The sequence below is a fragment of the Bombus fervidus genome, chromosome 3 (genome assembly GCF_041682495.2).
Source record: "Bombus fervidus isolate BK054 chromosome 3, iyBomFerv1, whole genome shotgun sequence".
Lineage (NCBI taxonomy): Eukaryota > Metazoa > Arthropoda > Insecta > Hymenoptera > Apidae > Bombus > Bombus fervidus.
In genome coordinates this window covers 17,368,380-17,387,794 of record NC_091519.1, presented here as the reverse complement: position 1 = coordinate 17,387,794, position 19,415 = coordinate 17,368,380, and the positions used below count along the sequence as shown (strand labels likewise).

At 41.0% G+C, this 19,415-nt stretch overlaps 1 protein-coding gene across 2 annotated transcripts in view; it reads right to left on the bottom strand.

Annotated features, from left to right (window-relative positions):
• The window catches only part of Tpst (tyrosylprotein sulfotransferase), a 182,500-nt gene that overhangs the window by 117,737 nt on the left and 45,348 nt on the right, over window positions 1-19,415 (bottom strand). The gene's annotated exons all lie outside the window — the stretch shown is intronic.

Below are 19,415 nucleotides of genomic sequence, written 5' to 3'. Positions count from 1 at the left end.
AACAATCGGCGAATCAATAAATTTCTAGAAACGAAGTGTTTAATTCGGCGAGTATTGCACGGGAAATATAATTTCTCAGAAATTTTCTTTCAGTCCTGAAACTTCGTTATTTCCATTATTCCTTACTTCCTCTCTACTTCCAAGCAATCCTTTATCAAGGCGTTGTCGCAGGATCGACAAGCGTTAGCTGGGTCGTAAGCGAGCAAAGGAAGATTTTTAATGGAAGAAACGTACATCATGGGATCAGGCACGATAAATCAAGATCGGGAAACGAATGGAACGGAACGTGCCGGTACACGAAACCCGAATTTCATCCACAGGTCGCGCGACCGCCTCTCTTCCAAGTCTGTCGTTCGCTTGCATTCGACTACCTTGAAATATCGACAAACAGGAGTCATTGTTCCAGCGTCGATGGTTCAGCGAGACAGGGATAGTTCGACCGCATAATTCTCGACTTTCAGCGACGCCGCGGCACAATACGCCTCTGACACTCTCTCTCTAAATAGGCAGACATAACTTTTCCTAAAATAATCCCGCTCGGAGTAATTTACACTCCCGTATACATGTAGTAAACAAAGGATGAACTTTCCAAATTTCCATTAACCGCTTATGACAACATTGTCCAATTAAAAAACTTGGTAAACGTAGTTTTTGAAATTTTAATTGGTTCTAATTCGACGACCAAGAGCTATAGTATTAGGTTGTCCGAAAAGTTTCTTTCGTTTTATTATTTTGTCGAATTACGTACGATACATTTTGTTCTATTGAGATAAACACCGCGACATTTCACAGACTTGGTTTCGCGTTCGTACGAAGGTGTATTGTTAAAAAAAAAACACGTTTGGGGAAAAAAGACATTTTCCGGACAACCTAATAGCTTCAATGGGATTATGCAGGAATATAGTATTACACAATCGTTAACGTATTAAAGAAACTTTGGTATCTTGCAATCTCGTTTACGGAATTCATAGTATGTGTGCCCGATTATATAATTAAATTTCTCTGATCGGAGTTGCAGTGTTTTACACGTGGTAATTAGTATTTATACGGAACCGTGGAGCAGAAGCGAAAGAAGCTGCATTTTATGCGTGGAGGTGCACTGTGTGCCGATCGACGTGAATGAAAACTGAGAACAACGGCGACACGCGGGTAATATTCCCAACGAAGGAAAGAAAAGGAAGAGGAAAAAGAAAAGGGATCTCGGTGCATCGACTCTCTTTTCTTCCGTTGCCTTTTATCGGCGTAACGCGCGTCGCCTCTCGCTGCCCGAGTAAAATTAATAATTTCCTGGTGGCTGAAATAAAATTCGCTGAAATAAAATCCGCTAGACACTCGAAACGATGCATTAACAGATATTTTTGCGCGGTCGCATTCAGCCGCTAAAAAACCTTCATTACGACCGATCGAACCTCGAACAGAACTCGACGCGATGAAACAGCCTTTTTCATTTTTTTTTTTTTCTTTTTTAAAAAATCACGCATTTCGTCCAGCAAACAATCGGGCGTTTTCCATCTGTTTGGAGTGTAACGACGAACGAATGACTCTCGTTAAATTATTTCTCAACTTTTGTATGGAACTAGCCAGTCGTGCGAGAGCGAACGATGAAATTTTCATGATCCATGACCGATCGAGTGACAAGTAGACGACAAAATAAACTGACCTACCTCGACTAACGCCAATATGTCAAACACTCATACTCTAATACAATGTTTGTGTAATTCGAAGCGTAATTTCCAAAGTTCCACGTCATATCGTATCTCGACAGGATGTAACAGCCTCACTTTGTAACATCTCACTCTCTGTATACAGAGTGTTTCAGCAATCATGGTACAATCGTTAGAAGCGAGAGACTACATTGTACAAAAGAGCAGGTGGAAAATGTAGAATAAAGCTTTCGTTTTTGTAGAACAAGCTTTCCGTTTCCGTAGAATAAAGTTTACCCGTTCGTGTGCTTCATTTCAATGTAACAGACTTCATAATTTCGAGCACGCGAGAACGAGGTTCGGTCCTCGTAAACGCCAGGATGCCGAACAAAGGCCAAACTCATTGTATTCTCCAATACACAATGTCGGTAGCACGTTAAAGATCCTGGCTCCTCGATATTCAGCCTGAACTAATTTTCAGCCGCTTTGCAACGCTGATTGGATTTCGCATTCTCGATTAGCCACGGCTCGCGCGACAGGATTAAACGATGACCCGCGAAATTCAACGAGTGAAATCTTCGTAAATAATACAGAGAGAAAAGCAAGGGGAAAGAGAGAGAGAGTTGTTGATAAAAACGAAGCCAAATGGATCGTAATGAGTAGTCGAACGAACTGGATATCGTTTCATCGACGAATCGGTCTGTTCCCTCAAAATTAACTCGACCATTAACAGAAGAGCGCTGGCAATATTCGTTGCAATTGGGAAATTTTTTGCATTTCGATTGTGGGAAGAATTGTACGAAGCGTATTTGTATAAAAAATTGTAGAAAATGGTGATGTTGCGAAATTGTCGATGAACGAATTAATTCCCTCGAAATTATCTCGAACACTTATAAAAGAAAATAACGATCTTCTTTATTTTTTCTATCTTAAGAATTACCAATTCTTGTTGCATTTAAAGATGTTCTATTTCCATGATGAGAAGAATTGCGTAAAATGTACTCGCGTAAAATATTATGGAAAGTAGCGATATATCGTAATTGTCAATAATGAGATCGTAAATGATGTTAACGGGATGATGTAAATTGAGTAAATTGGATTCTAGTTCTCTTGCTTGCTTTCTAAGTTATAATAGTCGATAGTCGACTTGGAAATTTATATTTCCTCTTTGCCATGTTGTAAGAGAGAAAGTATTAACTATAGATGCTACGAATAGGTGACACGTTCGAGAACTATTGGAAAGATGAATTAAAAGAAGGTTTCCAAGAGGCGAGTTCGTAACTGCTGTGAATTATTACCTAGAACGTATGTGTTAACGTGCGATGATGCGATCGCATGGCCAGCTAACGGGAAGTTAAAGAGACGTGAAAGAACGCGGTTAAAGAATGTGCTGGTCGAAGCCAACCGAAGCGACACTACCGAGCCGAACCACGTTAAACAAGATTGATTGGCTACAAGTGTTATAATTCTTAAAGAATTCTGTTGTTATCTCTTTATTCAGAGGTACAATCAGAATAGCTATTATTTTATTCTTTGGATAAATCTATCACATCGTTCTGAGCCGAAAAACTTTTATTGTTACATGGACTAGGGATGAAAACAAAAGAACATCTTAAACCTATCGATTAAATCTATCAATTAAATCTATCAATTAAATCTAGAACAATCTTCTAGTTACTATTTAATGTAACTAGCGCATCTGCATACGAATGGCGAGCACGAACTCACGCAGTCATTTTCAACAAATTCTTATTGTTAGGTTCTTCATTTACAAACACCAATAAATATATTAATACATTTTAATTGTTTCACAATTATTAGCAATTAATTTTTCATTAGTAATTTTAACGTTACTTACCGTAAGCTAAATTAATACGCTTTCAAAGGTAAGATACATACAGGTTTTTTCTAATTTTAATAACTTCAGTCGCAGTGTACTTTATTTCAAATTAATTATTCCAATTATTAAAAGTTTCAGCAGAAAGGACTTTCATGAAACAGTGACAATGAAACAATTCATACAATAACATATAGAATTTATTACCATCTGGAAAAGCGAGTCAATTACGTGCACGCATATTTTTCAGAACAGAAGTTGCATTATCGAGGAGTGGCTGATGTTCCGTTTACGGGTCATCTGTTATCGATCCACTTTCCGTCTGTTATTACCGTCATCGTGCGTGAAAATTAACACTTGTGTTTGCTATTAATACGAGTACTACATATTATTCAACGACTTGAATCAGCGCGTTGCGTAATTTCAACGATCTAATGCCGATTCTTCGTTATCCGATTTCAACCACAACGAACTTTCATGATTTTCGCGTGGATCCAGTTTTCGCCTACACCATAGCCACTTTCCTCTCAGTTGACGTTAATTCATTCGATGTACACCATGTAACCAAGTTATCGTGTTTATCGATAAGCTTATCGGATATAAGCTCTATCGATGCGGCAACTGAAAGGGTTGTACGTGTATCGAGCTGTCGGGTCGTGGTTGTGTTAGGCGACCGTTGACATATGAAACTTTAACAAGTATCGAAATCACTATGGTTACATTACGTTAGCTAAATAGCTGAGCGTAAAATTTGCAAATTTTAGGTTCCAAAGCGATGATACTAATTTAGAACACAGAATAATAAGAATATCTGAACGTAATGTAGCAAATTATTCTGACCAGGTTTTTCAATTGATATTTAGGTTTCTTTCAGTCTAACTTTTTCCGATTAATTGTTTTCAATTGATCAAATCACTCGCCATAGAATTGATTCTACATAGATTATGTTAAAAAAAAAAAAAAAAAAACTAAGCAGTTGATCGTAACCAACTTGGAAATTTGAATTTTAAAAACAACACCGAGACGAAAAATTTGGTTTGAAAAATACTCGAGGGTGAGGTATAAATTATTGCAACGAGATTGCCACCCTAATTTTCCTCCTCCGATTAATCAAATCAGAGACAATGCAATCTATTCCTGTCATGCTGTCTCACTGCAATTTATATACTTCCAATTAACCTTCCGTCATCCCTCAAAATTAGTCGAGTTAAATGCAACAGTGATTACTGTATAGAAACTACATTCGTGGAAGTTCGTTCGTAACAAGAAATTCCAGCGAGAGCCATGATTATGGTTAACGTTGTTAATTAGCCGGTCTATTGGCCGTGTAAAGGATGCGCTTGAGTTTGCAGCGTTCAGTTTACTGTCTTGACACTGGCTGACACTTTAAGAGGCCGAGTAGTCTCCTGTAAGCGTTCTAACGTCTCGACGTTACCGTTTAATCGTCCGGAATAATTACAGAACGAACAAATCGAACGAACAAGAGTCTATTTATCATGCATACGTGGAGTAAACCATTTGACAAGATAAAAAGTACGACGCGGACAAGATAAAGGTATTAGAGACCAAACTTGTAACTTGTACTTTCGTAGTTGCAACGTTAAAAACACGGAATTCGATGATGCAAAGTGACGACAAAAAAAAAAAAAGAATTAGCACAACGTTAGTTTTCAATGGGTAAAGAACAAATTACTATGATCTTCCGCAACGTAGCAATTTAAGAAGAAGCAGGGAGTTGGTCGTGAGATTTTTTGAGAGGAAATTGTGATTTTTGAGAACGCGGGAGCATCAACCGCATCTCGATGGATGTGCCTGATAATTACCAATTAACGTCCATGATAGATCGGTGCAGCGATGTACTTTCGTGACAGTGCGCGTGTCAGTCGGATATAGAGCAGGCTATATTACCGTGGATCGTCTCGAACGAGGGTGATCGACCTTTGTCGATGCATTGTTCGCGCGTTCGACTAAATAGCGAGTACGCGTGTATTGGAAAATCGACAAAAGCCACTGCTTTCAAGGAATGAGATCGAGTTAGAGCGGTTAGAAGGTATCGTTACATAGAAGGTGCACAGTGAACTTTTCCACGTTGTCGAGAACTTTCCGAAAAGTTTATGCTTCTGCGATGGATGTCAACGATCCTTTTTCACCTTACGATCTTATGTTCAACGCAAATATAGACAAATTATTGTGTATTTAAGCAAACAACCAGTAATTGTAGACAAACAAACGGAGCTTGTAAATAAATCAGAGAGAGAAAGGGGCAGTAAACAAACAAATGCAGAATATAAACAAACGAACGAAGCATAGTCAACAATACGTATTAATTGTATCGCACCGATAGTTTTGCACAGTAGATTTTCCTTGAATCATGTTCGAGACAATTTACTATCGCTGAAGCACCCGTGTTACTTGCGAATGGGCCTTGTCCGTGACGTCGAAAAAGAACGTATTAACGAGACGTTTCGTCTAAGCGCGCGACAAGGCCAAACTGACAGCTCGTTGAGTAACGTTTATGTTTCAATGGAGATTCAACGGAGCAATGGGTTACCATAAACGTATTATCTCGTTTAACTGGCAGAGAATCGACGTTGCATACGTTTAACATGCACGATGTACAAGTCCGTGGTCGTCTACGTTATGACGTCTTCTAAGTACTTCGTAAACACGCGAGATCTACGATCGAAGTTCATTTCGTGCGCGGAAGTTCGACAACACACGCGAGATACCTTGCACACGGGCTCGGAGCCTCTTCCACTCGGACAATGAGCAATTTACGCTGATCTGGCAAATTACCATTTAAGCTTCGTTCCTCGAGCTTGTCTGGTTAGCCTTCAATTTTCATCGATTGGGGCAGATTTCGTGCTCCGGAGACCCGATGAAATTTCCATCGTTCGACGAACGACACCTACGTAAATACGAGCTCCTAACTGCGTACGCAGTCTCGCAACGCGCGTTCTAATCTAAATTTCGAAGAGTATTTTGCAAATGAAAATTTGAAAACATCTCTATCTTTGATAAATTTAGATTAGGTCGTCGTTTGATAATAATAATTATAATCTACGTAACTCAACTACGAAATTGTAATTATAACGTGAAATCGATATCTATATATACCGTGTATATTATAGTAAAATTAGATCGTACTATATTTGGTAGATTGTATCGCAGTTCTATTTGGCCAAAGCGTGTGTTTAGAATTAACAAGTGTGGTGTGATTTATGGGCAAGATCGTATACACCTGCAAGAACTTGATAGAATCAATCAAATCCCCCGCACCTATCTATTATCTATCGAAACTTTGTGAATCTCGATAAGCTGATGGGATTTACCAAGCTGAAACGATAACAGAGAGCAGCAACGGACGACAGTGAGATAATTATATCAATCGTGCGGTTAACTAGAATCCTGAGGCAAGCGTCGAGTTCCCTTTGATAAGAAGTATCGCGTGGGATGCAATTTCGGACGAGGTCGAGGAATTCGTCAGCGCTTGATTCTCGTGTTACAGTCGCGAGAAATTGCGCTGTGCTTTGAAACGAATCCCCTCTGAGATCTCGTGGATTTTCCTCTTTACTGTGCAATCATAACCACGGAAACACGAGTCATCGTGAAACGTATAACGTCTTTACTGTTGTCAAGATTTCGGTTAGTTTGTTAAAGTTTGTTAGAGAATTCGATATATTCTGCTATCGAAGCCACAATCGCGCGTAACACATTCTAGAAGAAAGCGATCGTAGTTATATTCTTCTGTACGAAGCAGCATCAGTGAAAGTCTGCGCGTCATCGCAACGCAAGTAGAAAAATGAAAGATCTCTAATCTACGAACCGTCTCTCTTAAATAGCTGCGAATTAAATTACTTAGGCATCGATCTTATCTGTGAATTCTTTCTCTTTAATCTGTTTTAAGCTAGAGAGCGTTATCGTAAAACCGATCTTTAGAATCGGAATTGTTCTCCTTCTGTATTGGAGAAAAGAATGGCTAATACACCTGTATCATTAGCCGTTTTGTGCAGGTATTGAATAACACACTTGGTGTGGGATCAGTGGATTACCGATATCAAACGCGTTTACGAGAAATTTAACGACAAAGAATGTACGTAATACGCGCGTGAATACAAAACATTCGATAAACGATACAAAATCTCCATTTACAATATTGCTTAAAAGTCTCGAGGCATCTTCTATTTTTAATAAAATTCATAAAAATATGAATTTGCATAAAATGCACGTTTCACTATCGCCTTCGAAAAGATTAAACGATCGAAAGCTGAAACTCATTGCCGCGAAGAAATAATTGCACGAGAAGCGGCATTATCGATGTCCGCTGCAAGGAAAGTGGCGATTGTCGATTTTTTCAACTACATTCGTAAAAATACATTCATAAAGTGCGCAATCTAGTCATCAGCATCGACCGAATCAGATCTCACACTTGAACTAATTACCACGAAGAAGCAATTGAAAAAAAAAGCAATATCAATCTGCGCTGCAATTAAAATCGCATTTTCAAATCAAACTTTACGATCAGCGCGTACTCGATGCACAACAGCGAGCTTTCGGTTCGTTTCATAGCCAGCGAGAAATCGAAGGAGCGCAGAAACCGCGGAACAACGGTGTTGTAGAATCGTGCAAGACCCGGGGAAAGGTGTAATCAACGCGAGGTGTGCAAGTGCATAAATCATTCCGCATCGGAGGACACATTCTCGAGCGCATCAGTCGACTCGACTTCCCGGTCGGGTTCATTGTAAGACAGGTGGAATGCGGATCATCCGCTGCACGCCTCTAAACGCACGCTGCGGGCATCGTATTCTCTTGTCGCGTGCACGGTAATTCCGTTGCTCGATTAATCCGTAGATCGTCCCGCGGTGTCGCGAATACGAAACCCGCGTACGCGTTTTCCCACGGAAGAAGATGAGACTGCGAGAACACAGGTGGCCACGTGGACGAGTTGCAAAATCACCGCTGGAGAATTCAAAACGGCTGAGTGTTGGTCGTGGAAACTAAGATACGGAGGAGAACGAAGGAGATAAGGGGAGCTCGGTGTCTTAACCTATTCGCGGCTTTGTGACTGCGTAAGCTTGGATTTCATGCTGGATGCTCCGAGTTGCTCGCCAAGCTGATTAAGGTTAATAGAGGTACGTGTACCAGGATCTAGCAAGGATTAGATACCACTGGATTCTCGGTTATCGTCATGCGTGCGTTACTTCCAGTATAGGTTCTTGATAGATAGACATCTTGTATTTTGAACGGTATAACGTCTTATCTAGGTGCGTTTAAGGACTAGTTTCATAGGAACGTACGTTTGCAATTGGATTTGTTTCAAGAGGAAGATGGAGCAATGAATGGTTATCAACGTGTGTATGTTCTGTGTTGAAATGATCGCTACTTCTAAGAAAATTCTACATCTGGTCTTCGGTTTTCTCAAGCGCTGAGGCCATCGATAGCGCATAGACAAAAGAATGCGTCGATGACAGACCATAAGCGGTACATGTGCGACGTTGGCTTCGGGGGTTCATTTAGTTCCAGGGTAACATTTCTAGCGTGCGGATCTGGACTAGCTTCCATTGTATTCCACACTTTGTACTTTAATATTCACAAAGTATATATACTTACAATACCTTACAATTTACCCACGCGTTTCTTTGATTCCACATACATCAAATAACCTTAACATTCTGTACAATACGTACATATATATATTATACAGGCTGGTAACTAATTGCTTTGAAATTGGATTTGTCCGAACGTTTAGAATACAGAGACAGGCAGCTACTTAAGACCGTATCATAAGGAAGCGAATACGACTGATGTTTTGCAAAGATTATCGTCGCACTAGTAAGCTACGAATATTTTCAAATATTTATTAAATAGAGTTTATTTCCTAAATTCCTACGCCGTCCGAGATAACTAGTCACTGTCGCTCGTAAAAATTCGCCAACTATCGAAGTAGTTGACGAATCGCGCGAGGAATGTTTCGTTAGCTTAAAAAATCCTAAGCAAGTGAACCAGTAAGGGAAAAGGCGTGTCAAAGTGAGCGAAGAAAGAAGTCGATCGGCGTTTTCTAATTTTCCTCGCAGCGAGTACCGGAGAAAGAAGGCAGTTAGACGTTGCGTACGCAATTATTATGCGCGAAACGTTGCATCCTAGCGTGCACCGTCTCGTTTTCCACCTACGAGTCCGTGGACTCTCGCCGGAATTCGGGTCAGCCGTTAGATACGTCCGAGTCGTACGCAGCGTTTCCCAACCTCGACTTTCCCACGAAAAACTACGCTAATGACAGCCCTCGGTCCTCCTACGTTACGACGCGGTCCTCGTACGCGTCACCGTGAACATACCAGGCGGTTTCCGATAGCCAGCGACCGCTCTTTTCCGTTTGCCAGCTTGATCGATCGTAGTAGATCAGATAGCGACGCAGGTTCTTGGATAATTGTCAGTGCTAATTGCAGCTCGTTCACCTTCGTTCACTTCGGTGACTGGCGACTACCGTATGAAAATCGAATCTGCCTGTCACCACCGCTCCAAAACGCGCGCAGCTCGTTTTTAGCAGGCGATCCCCGATACGAATACGAAATGAAATAGAGTTTCTTCCTGGAAATTCCTGTTCGCGTACGACATCAGAACAGGAAGAATTATCTGATTCTTTGTTCCGTGCTTTTCGAGATCGTTCGAAATTGTTGAGATGAAATTTTTTATTCTTCGTTATCGATAAGTTTGAATGATTTTGATCGGTTTCTGGTGGTTTATCCAAATTATTGAAAAATAGAGCTGCCTCCTAACTAACGAATTGTCATGAAAACTGAAACACATTAATTTACGATCAATCGATTCAAGCAAAGATTTCTAGTTACGGCGGGCATCACCGCATTGGATCTCCCAGCAGTTGGTATGAACCGATTCTCGGTACGAGAGTAAGACTGAGAAGAGATAACGCGCGTATATATGATGTAAGTATAACAGGTAAAACGTTGCGGTGATCCTCGTTTTTCTGTCGCGTTCACAAGATTCGTCCCGCCGAGGATCGCGTATCGTTTAATACCAAAGCATCGTTAAAATTCCTCAAAGATTTTCATCGTTCTAGCGTTGAATAACCGAAATGTTTGGCGTAATCGATGCAAGAGATCTTACACAGGGAACCTCTCTCCGCATAGTTAACATATTCTATTTGATCTCTTTTCTTCTTTCACGTAACGCACCTCTTATTCGAAAGCTGCCGAGAATTCTCTTTCCAAAATTCTTCCCACCCGAGTAGAAATTTGCAAAATTTCAAAATTCCCGCTCGATCGCCACGAATCGCAAAAATGTAAAAGCAAAGCACGCTTGACAGAGTCCGTACACTAGTTTCACCTTGAGTCACGTCATCTCTTGAATCGAATTACCAGCAGAATATTTTCCGCGCTGCTGGAAAACGAGGGCAGAAAAGGTTGGCACGCGATGGTCTCGCATTGGCGCGCGCAATGTCCGACCCAAAGGACGATAATTCAGGATATCGGTCGATTCGTTAGGATCGGTTTGTCCGACGTAATAACAATTTACGGGAACGCGACGACGAAAACGCTAGGACGATAACGAGCGACGCGTGTATCGGTGCGATTATATTAAGCGAGTGAATCTGTTTCGACGATCGCACAAACGCGTTGCGCGATTATGAACGCGCTTTCGTTCGCGATCGGCGATCGTTCCCGCGGAAATGGGCCGCTACAGTTGGAAAATTGGCCGATGAAATTACGATTCGACGTTTACCGCGACACCAACGGAGGGGGTTGATATGGTATCGAAACTTCCGCGTGGCAAATTTTTCAATTTTTCAATTTGAATACGCGAGCGATACGCGGACTGTAGTTGTTGAAATTTTCAATTACGCGGTTTTACTCGCAACGATGATTTATTTGCTCTGGTTGTTAGCTTTTTTTACGGATTTATCGTTCATGAATCGCTTATTCGAACTTGTTTTTACAAATAAACAGAGGATTTTTTGTAAGTTTTTTTTTTTTTTTACGTATGGACAGTTCTCCGCTAGTGGCACTAATCGAATATAAATATGCAAATAGCTGTTTGGTTTAACGGATCACCGACGTAAGTAAATCAAAGAACCACGGTGGCGGAACAACGTTAACCACACTGTGGGCTATCGGTTATCGAGAAAAATCCGCGAAACATAAAACACGACCGAATCGCGGTATCTCCGCAGTTCGAAGTTGCTTTCGCGATAACGATGTGGCAATTAAAATTCGTTAATTGAATGTCGTCTGACCGCCGAATGTTTTGAATTTAATTGCGTTTCGTAACGATGTCTTCAACGCCCGGTAGTGCCGCCGTCTCGCAAACACACGATACGTTTTAATTTTGTTCAATTTGTACACTCGTGCGTTTGTTTCCTCGAAATTATCTGTGTCTTTTTACAAGCTTCCAAAATTTATCCCGATATATCCAAAATTTATCCCGATACATTCAAAATTCTAATTAAATTTAAATGAACTTCCGCGCGTTCACCGCGCGTGACGTAGATCCTAGTACGCACAAACTAATCAATTCCACCTTTTATCAGTCTCTCGGTTCCATTACCTAACTACATTTGACAAAATATAAATAGCTTTGTACGAAATTTATCTGTCAGCATACAAAACTGTAGATAATGAAACTCTGACGATCTTCAGCGTGCGCGTTAAAAGACTCGCAATTCAGTGATAGCAAAAAATTTAGCATTCCGTGGTTGTCATTAACGATCACAATGGGGAGAAAAATGATGAAAGATCGGCTGGTGAAAATGAACCGTGCGAGTTCCGCGAATCGGCACGCTTCCTCAATTAAAAGAATCTGCGCACCTTAAATGGCGAGCATCGGATTTAATTAAGTGTCTCGTAAAGTGTCCGCGGCTCCTTGTAAGTTGCATCGACGTTTAATTAGCGTCGTCCACCGGAGATGCTTCTTGCGATTCTACGTTCAACTGAAAAAGCGTTCCATAGAATCGAGGAAATGTTCATGCGCAGTAGAATTATTTCGTATTACGCGCTAACAATTTAATAAGCTTATTACCGATCATATTATGCGCGTATATACATAGGTGGACGCGTGTACACTATATACACATGGGTTACAACGCACTGTTTATCCCCGGATCCGGATGCACCTGCCGCAAACTGCATGCCTGTGCGAATATCACGTAATACAGGGTTACGCAAACGTAATCACCAGCGATATATATCGTGCTGACTCGACATTTGTAAAGATTATACTAGAAAATTCTTGTATACTCGGATATATTCAACGATCGTTGCTCTCGAGGTAAATAAATGTAGAAGAACGCAGCGCGAACGAAAGCAGCTGTGGTTCGAGATTCAAGTATGCAATGTTCGTTCTACGAGTCTGACTACTCGAACCACGCAATGTATTCTACTTACGACTATAGATTGGTTCTATACGCGAGGACCGTCTTTATACTTAATCATCCTTGGAATATCTCGATAGATAAATTATTCGACGTTTCTCTCCTCCTTATCAAAATTGATTCGTTAAAAGCATAGAGGCAATAGAGTAGATTAGACTCGGAGAACGCCGATTCCAACTACGATATCGAGACATATCCCCTATGGTTTCGAGCTCACGTGACCTATTAGCGGAGAAATTATACTCGTGCTTAATCCATGGCAAAGTAGCCGATCTTGGGAACAAGATCTTACGAGACAATCTCGAGAAAGACGTAGCTTGAATCGAGAGTGGGCAAATATTTTCTTCGTTAAATATCTAAGACGTGTTTTAGCCATAGAGTTACTCCATAGATGCCGCAGAAGATGAAAGAGCGAGCCACTGGATCTTTCGATGTTGATCGAATTTACGGTCTATTGTCCTGTCGTTTAGCTGTCTTTGTATTTTCGAGATCGAGAATGATATAAAATAGAGCGTCGAATTCGACGTAGATTTGCAAAGGCGTTTGCAAACTGTTTATTATATCGCAAAACAGTTTCTCAACAATTGCCAATCGTTCGTTCGAGCGCAAACGCGGGCGCGCGTGACTTTTCCTTAGAGAATCATGCGTAACACAGCAAGATAACTGTGTAAAAATATCTCATGTGTATACTGTACACGCTCGACTCGCAGGAACGAAATCTCATCAAACAATCTCGAGAACCAGGCTTCCTCGTTTCAGATTCAGGAAACGTCCCGTCCACTAAACACCCATTGCGAGTTTCGCCCGCACTGCTCGTAAATAGAGAGAGAAAGAGCGAGAGAGAGAGAGAGAGAAGGTGAAAGATAGACGAAGAGGAGTTTTCGAGTCATTAACGCTCGAATTCGCGCCTACGTCTTCACCAGCGTTGAAATTCGGTTAAACCGCTGACAGTTCCTGCACAACGATGTGTCGTTCGCTCGAATGCCGGTGCGAACGGCCCACGCGGTTTCTGGTCGGATGCGTGCACACACGCAAGGGGGACAGTTCGATGAAAAGAGCTTGGTGTGCACACACGTCCCGTAAAATCTTGTTACTGGGAGCTAAAGGGACTCCTTTTCGCGACATGCGAGCAGAGAGACCCGGTCAAAAGCAATTTCGCCTAAACCAAGCCGAGGCTCACGGCCACGCGCACGCTTCTCCCTTTCCATTTCACCACCTGATTTTCACTACCCTCGCTCTGTCTCTCGAGCCACCCTCTTCCGCCACGTCTGACCATCGAGCCACGTCGTATCCCCTGTAAGTCGAAATAACGTCGCTTCGTCGAGAGAACCGAATGCAACGATGCAACGCCAACCGATAAGGATATTGAATTCTATGTCCGCGTAATGATCGCAATAACAGGGAAGCTAGCATCAAGGGAGATAAGCAGCGCTGTTAAACGATCGAGGAAATTGAGGTTGAATCCTTGGATCTGCCGCCGCGTTTGAGGTAACGCGTGTACTAGAAGAACCCCACCGAGGATTCCAAGTCGAGATGTCGTAATTTGCTTTGACACGAATGGATCTTGCGTTAGAGTGATGGAAAGTTTTTAGCGAACAGTTTAAGAGAACTGATCTGTTTCTTTTTTCCTTTTTTTAATTTTGGGAATTTTTTTATTCGTTAACGATGCAACTACCAAACTGCTGGAGTAAAATAAAATAATTCTTAAATATACAGTTTAGTAGGATACTACAACTCGACAACGTAAAATAACTTTCACTCTCAATTCGATTCAATGTTTACCGCGTAAATGCATCTTGAATACTCGTACAATTTACATTTTCACGTTCTCTTTTTCTCTATTTTACAATCTCTTCCACTCGCTTCAGACAAATTACGCAAACATCGGTGCAACATATTTCTTCGCATTTTTGTCAAATTGCGTTCAATTTTATCAAATACTCGAAACTCATTGTCAGTCACTCTATCGTTTGTTATTCTAAATATTCGCACTAAACTATCTACTAGATTACGTTCACATATCGCCAATTCTAGCGATAGAGATATAAAGCGATGTCTAATATTTCCTGGAAAAATACGTCGGCATAACGTGAAAAAGAAAGTGGATCATTCGTCGAGCAAACGACAATCGATACTCCAGCATGTTAGAATTACACAAACAAAATAAATTGCGTAATTATACGTCCAGCCACAGGCAGTCCTTTCTCACTTCTGTCTCGTTAGCGTGTAATTAGTGGTACTAATTCACGCTGCTTCGGACATTAACGAACATATTTGATTCTGGTCAGCGTGTTAATGCGCCGGTACTATTTTCATTAACGTGTCTGAAGCACGTGTGTGAGTCTTTATACATTTTTAATCCGATCTCTGTGTCCGCGTCGCACCTCGTTCGCGAATCATTACGACATACGAGCAAGATCCGCGTGATGTAAATTTCCTGCCGATCCACGCAACACGGATATCCCACTGTATGCTAATACATATTTACCAGTTTCTTTGGCATTCTCCGCTGCGGTCTGTAAAAGGTAATGAGTTTCGTACTAAAATATCGTAAAACAACGAGTCAGAATTCTTTGTGCAAATTAGCGAAGCATTCCATATAAAGTAAACGAATGGAAATGATGAATACGTATGAATAATTAATCTGGAACGAACTAGACCGACAGAAAGAACGTCGGACGAATATTGTCATTTTTACGAAACATTTTTCATTCGCGAAAAAACGACTGATTGTCGCAAAAGTCTGCAAGAATCTACTTTGAGCAACACCTTGTTAACAGAGGCAAGTTTCTTTCAAGAAATTATTACAAAGTTACTTTGCAAGTAGCAAAACAACGGGCGACACTGAATGCGTTGTTTAATGATATAATCCTTTGTAAAGAAACAAGCTATCGTTACGAACCCTTTGAGCCAACAATTTGCAAGTTCTTACATACGAATCGAAGCTATTACGAAACAATTGGAAGTGAAAGTAAAAGCTAGGTAACGCGAGTACAACGCAAATTAATTCTGGAAATTGGTGTAAGTAGCGATTAAACGATGTGGATACTCGAAACTGTAACGAATCCTCTATCCGGGCTGGCCGACTGAATTTTCCACGGTAAATTCCGCTAGACTGCAACAACGAACGGTAGCTCTTTAACGATATCTCCATTCACTCGACGACTCGACACGATCAATATCCGTTAAACACTCGGCATTAATCCAGGTGCTCGAAACTGGCAATTGTATCCCGAAATTGCGTTACACTCGCTACCATCGGGAGGGAGGGGAGAGAGAAAGAGAGAGAGAGAGAGTCACACACACACGCACAAATAATTTTGCTCGCTAGAGATTTATCGATTATACGATATTCGCTGAACAAAGTTTCTCTTTGTACGTCCATTTACGGGTGCGAAATCGTTCGCGTGGAAAAGGCGTCAAAATGTCCAGCGATCGTTTGATTCGAAAGTTAGTACGCGAGAAACGGCTTAATCGCGATCTCACGGCGTTTGAACTCAAACCGGAAGCGGAGGCCGTTCAGCTTTCAGCGTTAAAACGCTCTTTCTATCTTCCTCTTCCTTCGCTCTTTGGCAAAGAGAGCCGCCACTCGAAAAGGTTTAAGAAGCAATTAACCGTGATAACGCGTAATTAACGCCTGTGGTGCGTGCACATGCGAACACGGGCATTAATTAAGACGTATACCGGGTCGACGCTAATGAAACGACGAAGGCAGCTCCCTTAACGATCACCCCTGTTAGCACGCGGTTAGAATCGTCAAATGAATCAAAGGGCTCTTCTCTGATTCGTTTCGCTATTTTTACTTTATTCTCCGTCGTTCACGCTATCTAGTATGTCGAGATACTTTTGTCGTAATAACGACGAGAATGGGAATAATTTTTCTCGTAATAATCGGACGATGGCAGCAGAATATCAAAACGATGAAAAATGTCGATGTACGAAAATACTAATAGTTTTTGGCTTGTTTCTCTAAAGCTATTTTATTTTACGCTAGAAATATATCGATGTATGAATGTATCGGGTGTTACTAATTATTCCAATCATATTTATGTTATCTTTCTAGTCCTTGAGTGTACGCATACATGTTGATTAAAATAGGGCAGCTATTATTCGTGACTAATGAAAAAAGATTGTTATTTTTTATCCGACTACTTTTATGTCGTGGTATTACACGACAACGGTATTTTCTATACTATCGTGAAATCGAAGCTCAAACGTTCTAGCAGACTCGTAATAAAAATGCAAAAGGTAAGCAAGCAATCGGGCCCGGAGATTTAACGAAATCGTCAATCACGAGGGAACCCGTCGATCGGCGAGTGCTGTCGCTCGAATGGCTCTCGATTACCTAACCCAGACCAGCCATGCGCTGGCCGTCACCCGTACGAGAGGCGCGAAACGCTTTCCGGTGATCGACAGCCGCTTCAATTTCAAGCAACGCGTTAAAATTCGCGTTAGCTTCGCTTATCAGTCACGCCAGTTTTGTAGACGCGCGGAGATGCCGCTAACATCAAACGACTGGCCGAATTTCGCCGCTTCTCCTTAGCTTCTACCCCGTGCACGGTTCGCGATGATTTGTCTTTGACGAATCACCTTTCGCGAGCTTGTGACGCGTCTCTCTCTGCGACCTCTTTCGAGCTTCGTACGTGCAACCCTTTGGCAATAAGAAAGCGAGGACAACCTCAAAAGAGGTACTTCGGCTCTCGCTTTTCTGTTGCAGAGTTCCTACAACTCGTTTCAGGCCAGCTCTGACTCTACTTTCCTTTTACCTCTCGTTTGTTCGCCTTTTCCTTGTGTTTCGTTCATTCCGCGTTAATCTGCGTCTTTCGTAATTTCGATATTTTTTAAGCGCAAGTCTTTGTTCGTGCGTCATAACGAAGAAACTTATTTTTCGTAAGAAATAAATCACGCAGATTCTCAGATCGATTAGAAATATTCCAATATAAAAATCCACCGAAAAATAACTGTCCGTTGCGATAATAAAAAGATCATGTTGATGAAAAATCTCTTTTAGAGAAAAATTCTCGCGATTTATTCGATATCTTCGTTCCAATTTATATTTTTATTCGGATTTATCAGCGGAGCAGAACGGAGAGAAATACGGTTCGAGTTTCTGAAGCGGAGTGACGGCGGTCGCCGGACCAAAGTGCCAGTTTATTGCGAACAACCAAGCCCCAGGAGTGTTTGCCAGCCGGGAGAGGATCCCTTTCCAAGTAATGCGTTTCTAGCAACTGTACCGACCTAAGTACTACTCGGAATCGAGTTCTTCAGTTCGATTAAAGTAACACAATTGGATCGCTTAGAACGGCTTAGGAAACTTGCTCCCCGCTTAGGGAACGTTTCAATACCATCGCGGTCTCGAATTAACGACCGGATTAAAGAGTTTAAATACTATCGACTACTTTCTTTTATCATTCTAACTCGATAATTTTCTATTCTGTTTCTCGTTTTCATCGGTTCTAGTTCTACGATAAGTAAATTAATTTAATATTAAGTTGTAACATTGTATTAAAGCGTCGCGCTTTCTGAAATTTCAGCAAAGATATATTTACGTATAACACGCGAAGCTGGGAAAATTAAAATCACGAAAGAGATAATTTACATTTGAAAGAAAATATTTGCAAAAAAAGCGATGTTTAGGAAATTTAAACATTCAAATGGGACATTTTACGGGTACGTGGCAGCCTAATTTCTCGCCGAATTTTTTACTTTTCTCCTATTCTATTTTCATGATAAATAAGTGAATACTTCCATCCCCAATATTTCTGTTTTTACACGAAAAACAAACTGGTTGAACCAGAACGACGGGGTCAACATACCGGTGTAACAATGTTTAAGATTTTTTTTGTTGCTCATCAACGAACTGCACTGTACACGCACGTATACACGTACGTCATTTTTCGTGGCAGTTTGCGGAACGCGTTAAAAACTACCCCTTTCTACCTCTCGACCAGACAAAAAAAAAAACTTCAATTTGTTTCCTTTTTCTCTCTTGATTCCTCTATCCTTTTTTCATTTTATTTTCCATGTCGTCCTTCGCGAGGAAATGTTGATTCGCGGGATTCGCGTAATATCACATGTACATATCCAATTTTAACGAATACACACCGAAAACGCGTATTTGCTCCAACGATCCACTCTTCTCTCTGTCTATCTTGCCTCATTTTGGCTAAAATAAAAATCCTGAATTCTACGAACTGCTCTCTCCTCCGAGAGTCGCTTGAAACTAAAGTCATACGGAAAAGTAGAAATATATGGCACGTTTAAGTCCTATTCGCGGAAATGTCACAACTAAAAACTTTCTTCGGTAATAAAGATACGTATCTTGTAAAAACGTATCAAACAAAGATCTACACCAAACGACGAAAAACTCATGCGAGTCGCTAACAAATAGACTGCGGATTTTTATACATTTTTGGATAATTTGAAGGTGCGAGAATACACGAAACGTGTATACAATATGCAGATATATAAAATATTCAAACTATAGCGTTCGTTAAAACATGTAACAAGTAAAACAACTGTGTATATATGTAGACACCATTCGTTCAATCAT